Genomic DNA, 14,462 nt, shown 5'->3' with positions numbered 1-14,462 from the left:
TCTCAGTTTTCCGCTTCACTACTGTATTATTCCTTCTGTCATCTATCATTCATTGTTTATTTCATTTTATTAAATTGAATAAGTATTCTTTTCAACTGATTTTGTCGGATTTTTAACTTTGTTGAATATTATCAGGATCATTGTTATTATTGTCCCTTTCTTCTAAACAACCAATCGTCTTTTTATAGTTCTATCTCTCCCTCAGCCCTTCGATAAAATGTTAATAGAACAGGGTTATTTATACATAATTGAATGAATTTTAAATATCACATTTGAAAAAACCATTAAAAAGTTCACTTTCAGGAAAATCCATGAAAAATTCGAAATTTTCACTAATCATAATAAAAATCAAATCAGCCAATATAGCTATCGTAATCGTCTCAACTTCGACTTAATGGCATTAAAACAAACATTTTAAGCTATAATTGAATTCATTTGAAGAATGATATTCAAAGATATCCTGGAAATTTTGATTCTCAAAAAATACAGAATTTTTGCAAATATTCAAATAAATCAAAATAACGATTACTGCTATCGCCTTCATCTTCGAACTCAGTCAAAGGGACATCCAAACGAATTTTTTAACCCATTATTTAATCAATTCAGAACGTTTTTTTTTAATTTGAGAAATTAATAAATGAATTAAATTTTAATTAAATTTTAATGGCGATTGATAGAGAGCTCAACAAATTTCTGTTCCACGGTTTCACTATCGGGGAAACGATGGTAAAAGAAGGTGGTATATACTAGAGTGAAAAGTGTAATCAACACTTGGGTCAGAATGATTCTAGAGAGCTCATATCGTCCAGATTTCACGTTTTCTGGACTAGGTTCGTACACCCAGAACATTGCGTTTTTAAAATGGTAATTCATGTTTTCACAAACGTAATTTACGATTTTCTCAAATGGATAAATTATGCTTTTGAGATAATAAATTACGGTCAGAATTACGTGAATTACGATTTTGAGAACATTTTCTCACAATCGTAATTCACGTAATTTTTAATACAATTTCTATTATATTTTTTATAGTATATACTAAAAAAAAAGTTGAAATCGTCTCTTTTTTGGTCGGTGTCTACCTATTGGCCAGGTTACCCTAATCATTCGAATTTAAATTTCGTATTTTTCGTGTTAATCGAATCCAGCATGATCCAAAAAGTCAGGAAATGCAATTTTTAGACCCTGTCCGTATGCATGTGTTTAATTGTTCGTTAATGAATGAATGAACTGTAATCATTTTTCAATACAGATGTTGTTGAGCCCCAACGATTGACATCAATCAGAATTTAATTCATATATTATTTTTTAGAATTTCCCAATAATTTCGTAAATTGGTTGTCCCACGATAACTCAAAATTAAATATTAGAATTCATTGAATGGTAATAGCACTTTGACCACAATCAAGAAAAACTCTCATAACAATTATTAAAATTTAGAACTATTCCTAATTATTTTACGTAAGAAAATCTCAAATTTGAACAAATTGAAAAATAATGAGGGGTGTTCATTCACGGTCATCTGTAGCATAATCATCTCATAATTCAACATAATTGTAATGTTTGGAGAATGACTGGGTATGAGAAATATACTCCTAAAAAAATTAATTCTTCTCCCAAAAAAATTATTTCTTGGCGAAAGTGACTCTTTTTCTCAATGTATTTTTGTTCTTATTGTAATTTTTCGAAAACATTTTTTTTAACAGTTATCACATTCAAGTAGTTTTTCTCTCTATTATCTTTGGAGTTGCTTATTTTTTTTTTAATTTAAGAATAATCTCGTATTCTTTATAAACTTCAGCTAAGAAGTTTATTCACAATTGGGATTTTTTTTTATCGGACTGACTATTCAGGTACCATTACTACTGACCAGAGCCCTACACGAAGGTGCCCTCTGTCCCCATAATTCTCATTCTTCTTGGGGAATGTTTTTTTTTATCCTTCCCTCCAAGCATACAAACCCACCCCCTCTCTGCTTTTATCCAAACCAACGCAGAAGTAAACTCATGCCACTAATGAACGCTCGGGACTATAACCTCGAAATTCAAGTGGGCTTTCGTCGTGGGCTCCCTGTGCGGGCTCGAGGGCCTGGTCCAAGTCACAAACATAACACTGAGCCTGGTCCGCCTAGTTTACCGTTGGGAAGAGGGAAAAAAACATTGCGAATTCATTTGGAGTTTTCAGAGAGGTTTTTCCCTTTTTTCGTTTTATTCTCCAGAAGAGTTTAATTAGGAATAATTTAGTTGTATACAATTCAGCGGGTAAATATTTACATGCAATTAATAACCGTAAATTAAGTTGTTCTGAATTTGTTTCATATGTAAAAATCAATATTATGAAAATTTCCTCAAAACTGTATCACTCAAAAAACATGTACTTCTCACCTGTACCGACCGGTACTTGGGGGGAAGTTCACTTGTGGAAAGTTCGAAAAATACTTGTCCCAAGTACTTTTTGTATCCTTGAGTGAAGTACCACCTCTGCCGATCAAGTAGAAATAGTACTGGGAGGAAGTAGCTTCACTACTTTCGGCTAGTACTTTAAGTACCGTGGAGATTCCAGTATCCGACCGTCGAGCCCACTTTCCTTGATATTTCGCTTTTTTTTGTATTTCTCAACTAAAAAGCACTTTCTTTCAATAATCGATAGGAAGAAAAACTTTTTTTTCTGTGGAATAAACTGCGAATTTTTGCTGCTATGTCTAGAATAACTTGCAAAGTAATTTTTTCCGTCGGTCTGCCTCTATGCGACACCTGCAGTGACAATTCCTTAAGGGTGGAGGGGAGGGGGGTCTCACCACTTTTTTCAAGTCCCAGAAATATTTGACGGAAAATTTTGTCATTTTTTTAATACGTTTTTTTAGGTAGGAAAAAAATGGAGCCATCACATTATCTCAATTTTACGACACTATTTGTTTATTTTCTCCTCTAAGAAGATGAGCAAATCCAAATCCCAAGCGATTGATTTTGCGGGAGATCATATCGAGTAAAAAAAAAAAAAAGTTCGAAAAAATAAAAAAATGTAGGAGTTACGATTTTTCGAATCGATGAATTTCAAAAATGGCCATTTTCAATAGGAAAAAACGAAAAAAATGCTTGAAATATATTGATATTTTGGAAAACAGTTAAACTCGTGCTTCGCACTCGTGATTTTTTAACCTGAAAAACTTGACTCCTTCGTTTGTTTGCAACGAACCTATTGGGAATTGCTCGATAATTTTGAAGCTCTGGTGGTATTACTTGCGGAAATTCAAAAACATTATTCCGTTACAACTATAATCGGATCATTTTCTGGACAAGAAACACCGAAGGAATCGACACTCTCGTTTGTTGATAACCGATGTAAAAACATCACCCATCGATTTTCTGAGAACAGACTCATGTAAGACCTTTTGTTTCAAAAGAACTTTGCAATTTGCTGGACTGAAGTTTGAGATACCTGTAACGAGGGTACAAGAGAGAGAAGGAGATATGCCAAGCATCAAAGCCGCGGGAAATTGCACGAACGAGTTTAAACTTCTTTTCTTGTATCCCCTTCTCCCACTGGCACCAGCAACCGCCGCCATTTGTGGCCTTCTGTCAATTGAATCGAGACGCGATTGTTCCTAATTCCTCTCACTTTGTTTTCTCCTCCCGGATGAAAACGGATGAAAACTTTCATTGTTGGCTCCTCCACGTGCTCGCAATAATACCTTGAATTTTCCGGATGAATGATGAAGATAATTCCACCGGAGTTATGGAGACTCTCACAATTTTTCTTCTTCATTTTTGTTGCAATTTGAGAAAGCAAGAAATGAGAAATGATGTCTCACAGTGACAAGCGGTTGTGCGAACTGGGTTAACGACTTCAAGATTCAAGAGTGTGGCCCAAAGCATTGTGTTCCTGGTCGCAGAGAGACTAGTGACAAATTCATTCAGCCTCATGCTAATTTCAGTGGAAAAAAAGCTCGACTCTCTCATCTTTTTCCACGGTATATGCGCGTTCACGAAAAACTTTGGACAATTGTCTTTACTTGGGATATTCCAGTGGGGAAAAACACCGGACCCCATTGACACACGGACGAGTACACATTTACGTTTCAATGTTTTGCTATTCTGAGTGGAAAAAAACTGCAGACGTAGAAGTAGAAGGAAAACTTTGTGAATTCTATTGAGATGGAAAGAGGATTACGCATAAATGACAAACGTTGGGTATTTTTGCTTCCGAATGAAAGCTTTGTAATCGTTCAAACCACTGTTAACTTGATTAAATACAGATTCATCTTCCTATACTAAAAAAATAAGCGGGAGAAATTCAGGGGACGCTGAAATATGGGCGGTGCCCATACGGGGGGAGGGTGTCCATGGGGGGTTTCACAAGGAGGGGGGGCGGGGGGGATGCCCAGCCATTCCACCAAATCTGTATATGAAATAATGCCCCAAATTTTTTTTGAAGTTTTGCTTTTTTTTTCCTCTGAAATGCATAAAGAACACTGTACCAAGGCCTGTCATTGCTAACTAGGAATAGGAATAGAAGTCCTAATGAAACGAAACCAGGAATCTAAAAGAAAAGTAAAGCTCATCCGATTGTTATTATTATTACTATTATTATTAGTGAAAAAAATGAAAATTTCAAGTTTCCGAACCTTTCCAATCACATACACAACGAGAAAGGGGCGGAGGGAGGGACCTATATATTGAGAGGTGTTCATAATAAGGGGATATTCTACAGTGAAGTTCGGTGAAGAGAGTTGTGGAAAAAAATCCCTCGGTCATACCCCCTCGGTCACCCGGATAGGGGGGGAGCGAGCGAGGGGGGCGAAGTCCCCCCGGGTTGGCGAGCGGAGCGAGCAGGGGGCGTAGCCCCCTAGTGTAATATAAACAGAACCTCAAATAAAGAGTTTTTTTATTTTGATAAAAACTTTATTTCATACTATTTCAATAATCTTATTTTAATTAATTCCAATAAATGATTTTTCTGGGTATGGAGTTATTCATTTGACATTCTTATCTCCTCCTTCATTATTACTGTGTCACATCACTACCTAGGCAACCCCCTCCTCCCCCCTCACACATTTTCACTAATTACAAAACCCCCCATGTCACAAATGCAAATGCCCTCAACGGTTCTTATTTTAAGAACTCAGGATTCTTGATCCCTATACCATGGTTCTGGATTTCAGTATCATGGTGCTGGAAACCAGAAACTTTATTTCTTTCTAAATCCGCTGAAAATTGTTAATTCCATTTTACATTTCTCCTCACATTGCTCAAGCACTAAGTCATTATTATCCCGAAGCTCTCAAAATAATTGTATCATACGTTTTAATCCCCCTCCGTAAAACCTCCAGCTATTCTTTAATTCTACAGTATACCCCTAACTAAGATATTGCCCATGAAACACCACCTCTAAACCCCCCGCAAAAAATCACACACTTAATCTTTCATTTATCACCATCACCCACCGCCTCTACCCCCTCACCTACCGCAACCCAGCATATCACATTTTACTGAAAATCCCTCCATGACATGTCAAACACCGAACCCATTCACGAGTACATCTCTCGCTTACCATCCAATTTCGCTACCAATCTCCAGCAACACCCAAACATTTTAATAAACAAACTCAATTCGTTCAAAATCTCCCGTTGGTCAACTGGCCGCAAATAATCTCTATCCGTCCCCCCACTAGTACTCCTCACGTGTTAGTTTTTCTACCGTTTTTCCCTCATCATAGCCTTAGTTTTAAATCACACAAGCTCATATTAGAGATCGACCAAAAAACTTGATTATATCAGTAGCAAAGTGGTAAAACGGTTTGCGAGTCCCACGAACGAAAAAATTGTCTTAAATGGCAATGTCCATCAAATCACTAGTTAATTCACTAGTTAATCACTAGTTTCACTAGTTAATTAATAAATGCGTAGGGAATAATTTACAGACATTGCCGTTTAAGACAATGTCCTAGACCCTTTCTGGCGAACTCACCTAAAGGCTAAATTGACTTAAAGCGTTTGACCACTTCGCTGCTGAAATATAGTAACGTTGATTAAAAATCTTAAACTTAAATTAAATTTCATATATCGTATTATATGTATACTGCAACCCAGCATATCACATTTTACTAAAAACCCACCAGTCACTGGAGCTCCCCTCAACCCTGTCAATGATTCGCATACATAGCACCGAAGGAAGAGAAGCGATAAAAGGAGATTTCACGAGAGGTGACAAAAGAGCTCAACGAAAAAATGAGTGACAAAAAAATTCTCTCTATGTATCAGTGCCTGTCTCAACCGCTATACCTAGAGGATGACAATTTCGTTCGTCTTGCTCTCTCGATTCATCGCCCATTTGAAAAGAAACGAAAACCCCAAGCGTCACTGAGGCTAAATTAAAAAGAAAAAAAGATGAAAAATCCTTGAGAGAGAAAATGTACTCTTTTCACTTGCACACGTGTGAGTCTCATCATCTGTTCTCGTCACTTGTATACATTCACATCAAAACGTCGCTCTGGTTGAGATAAAGAAACATGCGAGGGAAAATGTACAAAACGTTGTGGTAGAAAATTGAATGCAGTAATGAGAAGGAATACGAAATGGAGATGAATTAAAACATGCAGTTGTTTTATCCTGGATTTTCACTCTTTGAACATTCGAAATCTTGAATGTTTGAAGATGCCAGAGGGTTCAGACCTGTGGCGCATTGAAATGGGGTCTCTGTACGTCGATTGGACTCGTGAATGACTTTCTAACTTGTTTTTGAGGGATTCCCATGTGAATGCACACGATTCCTCTGGTCTCTTGGACCTGAAAGGGAAATTTCTGGGGGGTCTTGTCCAGTTACATTTCCGGTGGATAAAAACTCGGTGGTCTTTGTGGACACAGGGGCAAGGAGGAAAGACTGTCGATTTCTAAAAAAGAAAGAAGGAGTGAAGGAAACGGATTGGAGGATTTATTTTGTGAGTATCTGAGAAGGGAAGCGGTTCAGAGAAATTTGTCGAAAGACTTTTTTTGTAGAAGATTTTATGGATTGAGGAAAAATGAGATGTTTGGGAAGGTGCGTGTAGTGTTCGAAAAAAATTGAAATTTCATGGACAGCCGACTAGTAATTTTGCAGGAGTGACATTCAATGCGATTTAAGCGAACGAAAATCATGAAATTTAACATTTCACTGATTATTTTTCCGAATCGGATTTCGACCAATCAGAGCGCAGTATTTGAGGCTGTGAAACAGTTTCATTTCGGAAATTTCTAAAAAATTTCCGACGAAAATTTGCTAGTAGCTTTTCAAATGTTTCTCATCTTTCAACGCATTTCACGTTTAATATTCTGTGTGACAGATAAACAAAAAAGTGGGTTGTAAATGTACGGCTGTGTAAATGTATCCGGATGCTGTTCACTGCACTCTCAAAGAGGCCAATAACGATGACGTAATGAAAATTCAATAGAATTTCTTAGCGAAAAATACTAGATTTCTCCATTGAATATTTCTACCCGTGACGTGCGGAGGAAATGCCAGTTTCAGGTAAACGAAATAAAAACTCCAAATTTGTACATAAAGACGATTTTTATTTTAAATACTTCTTGGACATCGATACTTTTGTTCGTGAGAATTTGCAACTTCCATTTTAAGTGTTTCTTTTTCCATCCCCTCATGTTTCTTTAATTCCCTCTGCACCTGTCATGCCACAATTTCCATATTACTATTCAAAAGTGGATACCACCAGGGGAAAAAAAATACGTAGTCCCTCTCAACGCCCCATTGAGATTCCACACAAGAATGAAAAACTCCGTTCCATTTACTAAGTACGAAACATTCATTTTTCCCATCTTTCCTCGGCTCTAGTAAAAAAAAGTGCCATCTTCTACTCATCACGAAGACTCTTAACCGGTACAGACTTTGATGCGGATCGATTAATCTTTCTTCATTGATGAAATGTATCATTATTATTCGAGCACACTGCACGAAAACTTCTCATTAAACTTTATGATGGATTACACTGTTTGATATTCATCAGTACTACCTTTTAAACTTGTAACCCTACACTCCCCAAGGATAAACTCCGTAATCAACTTCGACGTTGATTTACGTATAATCCACCGTAAAATTCAACAAAAAAGTTCATCACGATAATGAATAAAATAAACTAAAAAAGCATCATCAGAAAAAACTTTCAAAAACTGTTTCGTTAAAGTACAAAGTCAGGAATGATTACAAATAATATGTTCACTCTGTTCATCCTCAATCAATCATACTCCTCTCAATAAATTTATAAATTATGCGCACGTTCACGTTCGACCGAGGCCCACCAATTGAATTATGACACGTATATATAATTTATTTTTTTTTCATTAAAAACTTTACTCACTTATCTCTCACACACTCACACCGTTAATTGGTGAATTAATAATACTAGAATAATCAATGGACCGATTTCACACATCGGCCGAACGTAAGCAACAATATATACACATTAAAAAGCAGTTTTGTTTACTTTTGATTAATTAATTAATTAATTAATTAGTTAATTAATTGATGCTGGAATTTGTTCATTTGTCTTCAGTTGTGAATTATCGAAGGATAATTTGACATTTTATACTCAACAAACATCCAATTTTTTTTCGTCATCATTGTGCTTTTCTCAAATTGACATTTTACTTCCTCCCATCCCCCTCTCGCGCTCTCTCTTGTTAATTATTTAATATCAATAGTTTTGGGAACATGAATCAATTAATGAAATTAATGTAATTATCAATCATTGAAATAATTGCCTTAATACTGCACAAATTCTTTTATACATCAAATCATTATACCTCGATTCATTCTTACAATATTGCTCTATGCATTAACATTTTCTTCGTTTTTATTACTGAATAGAACAAGAGTCTGAAATTATCTGAAGTGTTTAGAGTATCATCGACAAATATCTTCGTGTTTTTATCCTTCTCTCGTTATTTTTTAGTCTCAAGGGAGAATAGAGACTCTCCTGTTCATTTTTATGCTCGACTCGTTCAGTTAGAAATGAAAAAGATGGTTTAATCAGCTGATTCTTTTACATTTCCCACTCTTTAAATTTTTTCAATCGAAAATCAGCGGACAGATATTTTTAACTATCGTTCAATCACTCGTGTAGGCTGAGATCCGTCATTCATCGTTATTCTCACCCGTGTTATTATCAAATCTCTTCGCAATCCCGCAAATATACTAGCAAATATACTGTAGGTCCCTCGATTTTATTCAGGGGTTCAGTGGAAAATGGATGAAAGAAACAAGAGGCCAATTCACAGATTCAGTGAGTTCTGAATGGTAATTGTTTAGGCATTGTAATTTCTTTGAAATTATTTCTTCAATATTTATGTATTGAAGTGGTAAAACATGATACGCAAAAAATTACAGTTTTATCTTGTTATTATCTTGGAACTGAATGAGTTTTTTTAATTCAACATTTTCTCATTTTCTTCGGGGTCTATTAGAGCCCTCTATTAGAGCCAAATAAATGATTTATCCGATCTAAATTAAGGATTATTAAAAGTTAATAAGTTCTCTCAATCCTTGATTTAGCCTTTAGCTACGTTTTCGACAAATCTCTCCGAATTTAAGGGAGATAACGAATTTTTCGTAATAATCTTTGTCGTTAACTGACGTTAACTGAGTTCTACAAAAAAGTTAATGACAAAAACTTTGCTCCCTCCCCTAGATTTTGAGATATTCACTGAAAATTGGCCAATTATCAAAATCTACTTGAACTGTTTTACCGCTTCGCTACTGATTGGCTTCGCCGTCTTGAAAATGATTCCATTTGTAATTCAAATAAAGTTTATTTAATCCAAATAAACCATTTCTGTAAGTGCAACTCAAAAAATTACCGTAATAAATTAATTATTATTCTCTCTATTTTAATGGCGAATTTCCTCGGCTATGAAAAGATTCTTCGAAATGTTTCTTTGAAATAATCAATATAAAATCGCCACCGATATCTTTTTTACTTGTGACCCGAATTTTCATTTGTGATCAAAAACCTCTCTTAACATTTCGACCCAAAACCCCTGCTACACTGAGAAAAACAAAGTTTTTTTAGAGATACATCTTTACTTACCTCAAGAAATTTGTGGCTCGAAAAGTTTCAAGAGCAAAATATCTTGCACTAAGAAAAAAAAACTGTCGTCAAGAAATTTTGTACTTGTCCTAAAGACGAGGACAATTTCTCGATGGCAAAAAGGCGATTTCTCAAGCCAAGTAAAATTGATTAATTCATTTAATCGTTTTTAGCCTCAATTCCAAAATATTTTAATGCAAAAACCATTTGAATTTATTTGAGAACTCGTTTTCTTGATATGAATGCATTTTTTTATATGAACGAATTTTTTTTTCATATTGTGAGATATTGTGCGCTTGGTAATTTTCAAGCCATGAATTGCTCAATACAAGTAAAGATACACTTCTCAGAAAACTCTTGTCTTCTCAATGTAGGATATTTTCCTAATCAACGAACATTCGACATTTGACATTGAGAATTACGTTTCACCACTTCAACACATATTTGTCATTATTTGAAAGAGTTTTATGACAAATTTTACTTGTAAATACTGACGTTAATATCAGTAGCAACGAGACAATAGTCAACGTATTTTCAGAGGCTTTGGAAATTCAGCGATTTAAGGAGAGGAATATTCGTTCCATCCGCATCGAGATCCATACATCAGAGATATACAAGTTTTGCAGAACATCGATTTATCACCGTTATTTTTCATCTTATTTTTCATTCTATTACATCGTTACACATTATTACATACGTACGAATGTATAAAATCTCGTTTTTTATTTATGAAATTCTAAATGAAATGAAACGGTAGAGCCGTCATAAGCCGATGGCTCCAATTCCCGAATTACTATTTCCATCATTTTTCATTTTATTCAATTTTTCTCTCGTTCAATTTTTTTTTCTCTATATAAATATTAACACTGATGAAGCTTTGAAGCGTCTACGATTACCCCCGAAGTCGTAAAATTGACAATGGCATCTTCAAAATTACAAATTTTTAACATTGAATAAAAATCATCGAGATTCACACACAAAGCAGATCCATTTCTCCCCAAATTTACGACATCGGAGTGAGTGAGGAGATTCCTCTACATTATTATTTTTTTTCAATTCATTTTTTAATGTCTAAATTGCCGAAATAAATTCGTCGTAAGTGCGAAACAGATTGACCAGAAAATATGGAGAAATTATCAATTTATTTGAGTTTTGTTGATTATTTGTATGTTTGGAGGCAGTCATTTGTGCGCCGTTACTTCAAAGACCACGGACTGAGGGGTTTATGACGTTTTATATCTCTAGAATGATTCTTTTAGTTAAGGGGAGACCGCGGGGGACTTCAAAAGGTCCTGGATTTTGTTGCAATGGAGCTGAGAGTTCTTGGTATTTGTTAGGGCCCTCAGAGAAGTGGAACAGGAGCAAACTCCGGAGAATTTCAAGTCGCGGAATTTATTGAGTCAAAACCGCCAAATTTCTTTCGCGAAGGAATTCATCAGTTGCCAGTGAGGTGGAGTAGTCACCGAAAATAATGGGGAATATTTCGACCGTTAAATGTCTTCTTTTATTTTATAATAAACTTTGATTTTCATGAAAAAAAGCATCTTATTAATTTGTACACCTAATATACTATTCCACACATCGTCATGAAAAATAGGGTTCGATACTCGTGGAAAAAATGTTTTTTGGATCCATGGGAGGATAGCACAGTCTTCAGCGAGCGCTACACACCTCCCACGGATTAAAATAACTATTTTCGTCACAAGGCAGAAAAAGTATATTTCTAACCTAGAGGGTAAAATAAAGAAGTCGGGCCCACGTGCGGAATTACCAGCCTCGCCTTCGGCTCGGGTGGTAAGCACATGGGGAAGGGTCCTTTATTTAACCTCCCGTGGTCAGGACGTTATTTTCCGTCTGTTCCGCTTCGCGGGAAATCTGACTGCGCCTACCCCTTGGCGGAAAGTAAAATTTCACTTTGCATCCGCCAAGGCGAAAAAAAGCTGTTCTGGAACCTGAATAATTCATTTTTTATTCACAAAAGTTTGAAATATTGCGCATTAATTAATAATTAGTTGTTAAAAGTTGAAGATTTCAAACGCTTTGAAATCGGTAATGACGTCACACAGACGGTCGAGCGCTGGACCAATCAGAATGGCTCGAGCCGACCTAACCCAATCTTTTGAGGTACGACTCGGCCAATGGAGGATGACAACCCCCCACTCTCTTCGTTTTCGACCAATAAAGCGTTGCCTGACCGTCTTCGTGGCGTAATAAACGTAAAATTGACCTCGAAAACGACTGATTTTCAATTAATTACTATAAGACATCTGGGCAATATTTCTCCATAAATTTCGCCATTTAGCTATCTATATATTACGAGGAATGTGTGAATAGGGAAATTACAAAGAATTGTGCTTCATGTAAGTTCCCTATTGTAAAATGTTCAAAGAGCATCCCTTAAAGATTTGATTGTTTACCTAGTCCTTTGTTTTTCCGTACGTATTTTAATTGTTTTTAACTCAATTTCATTAAAAAAAACAAAAACCAAAATGAAAACAAAGGGAAATCTACGTAATAGAAGGGGCGGGTCGTGTATTTTGTCAATTGACATGAAAATCCTTGCCCAAATTTCCACGCAACGAAAAACTGAAGATTCTACTGGGCCAATAGTACTCAGATACCTCTAAAAAAATACAATGCTGGGTAAATACCGCGGGATATATTTCTAAATTGATGATAATCAAGAGAGAATGCGTGGAGGATTCAAAAACTTGAGCGACTTTTTAGATTTTGTCCCTTTTTGATCCCTTGTGCACCTTGAAACTCTTTAGAATATGCTACTTTCCCAATTTTTTGAAGCTCCTAGCGAGTACTAAGAACTCTCAAATCTACGATTAAAAAATCGAAGGACTTTAAAATTCCAGGGCCGCCTCCCCTAATTACTTTGATGAATGAATTTCAGATGATTCGAGGACTCGAGCGATTGTGAGACACCAAAGCACTTTCTCAGTTTCGATTGGATAAGGCTATCCTATGGCACAACTAGTTGATACTGTTTCCTTTTGAGATTCTCAAAATATTCGAAATTTGCAGTGAATGAATGAATTTTAATGCTATTTTGATCCTCTTAGAGGAGAACAAATTGTTCGTGGATTAATCATGTACATGATCGCTTGATGCACTTCGATGGATTGTCCACAATGTAGCAGAATACAAATACCCTCCGTTATATCTGCGAAAACATTCATTGAGTTTACACTTTTGGTTCTCGCTCGATTTTATCAATAAAACAATTCAATTCTGTATTTCAAGCAGTGGAAAGTAATGAGTCCAGTAGAATTAGCATTAATTTCGCAATCATCGCAGGAAGGAGTGATTTTTGTCCAAATATTCAACAATTAATAATGTACCACTGGGAGTGTACCTCATACACTGTTAAAAAAAAATCGTTGTTATTTCCGGTACAGTTTAAGGAAATTGTTATCGCATTTTAGTGCCATTGAAATTTTAAGGAATTTCGTAATTAAAATTTAGAATTTCATGGAAAAATGAATAGGGGCTGGAAATTTCAGCTCAATTATTCCATGAAAATCAATAGAAATCTAGAAAATTCTGGTTAATATATTCTTCAATTTTCAGTTAATTGAAAATTCAATGTAATTTAGCAGTGAATATTCATGTTTTCATTGAAAATTCAAATACGTTGAAGAATTTTCGTGTTAACGGTGCTCAAATGTTAGAATTTCATTGAATTTTCAACGAAATCTGAAATTTCATTATTTTTTTCCCACTTAAGGATATCCAGATATTTTGGCGATTTTTTCTCCAGTGAAATGCTTTCCTATTTTTGTAGTCACACATCAAAGCTGTCATTTGAGCCCCATTTGACGCTAAGTTTCCGGATACTTTACAATGATTTTATTATTTAAACTTTACACCGACGGCGATGGCTGTGTGGTTAGAGCGCGGGATTGGCACGCGGACGACTCGGGTTCGTATTCCGGTGTGGGGAGGGGGGGGGGGCAAAATGAATTTTTAACGCTCTAATTTTCACAGATTCATTGTACGACAAGGGGCGACTTTACCTGGTCAAGGTTTTTCCCTCAAGTGAGGTTTTTCCTTGGCCCTCGGCGAATGCGTTACAAGGAATTGGTGGGGGGTGGGAAGGGAACAAATCGTAAAAACCCGAGAGGGTATACAAAAAAACAAAAAATTATTTAAACTTTACGGGTCTGAATTTGAACCTCGATATTAAGCCGTTAGACAACATTTTAAAAATCTGAAAAAAAATTAGAAAGTTTGCTTTTGTGGAAAGATTGATGAAATCCTATTCTCTATCGTAAAAAGGAAAAAGGAAATCGATCTCGAAATATCTCGAAAATCTCGAATAAGCGTAAGCGTAAGACTAAAACCAAAGCGCCACTACGTGAGGATATGAGAAGGCGCGT

The sequence above is a fragment of the Diachasma alloeum genome, unplaced genomic scaffold (genome assembly GCF_001412515.2).
Source record: "Diachasma alloeum isolate Michigan unplaced genomic scaffold, Dall2.0 Dall_scaffold_00216, whole genome shotgun sequence".
Classification (NCBI taxonomy): domain Eukaryota; kingdom Metazoa; phylum Arthropoda; class Insecta; order Hymenoptera; family Braconidae; genus Diachasma; species Diachasma alloeum.
Note: the sequence above shows the minus strand (reverse complement) of the source record.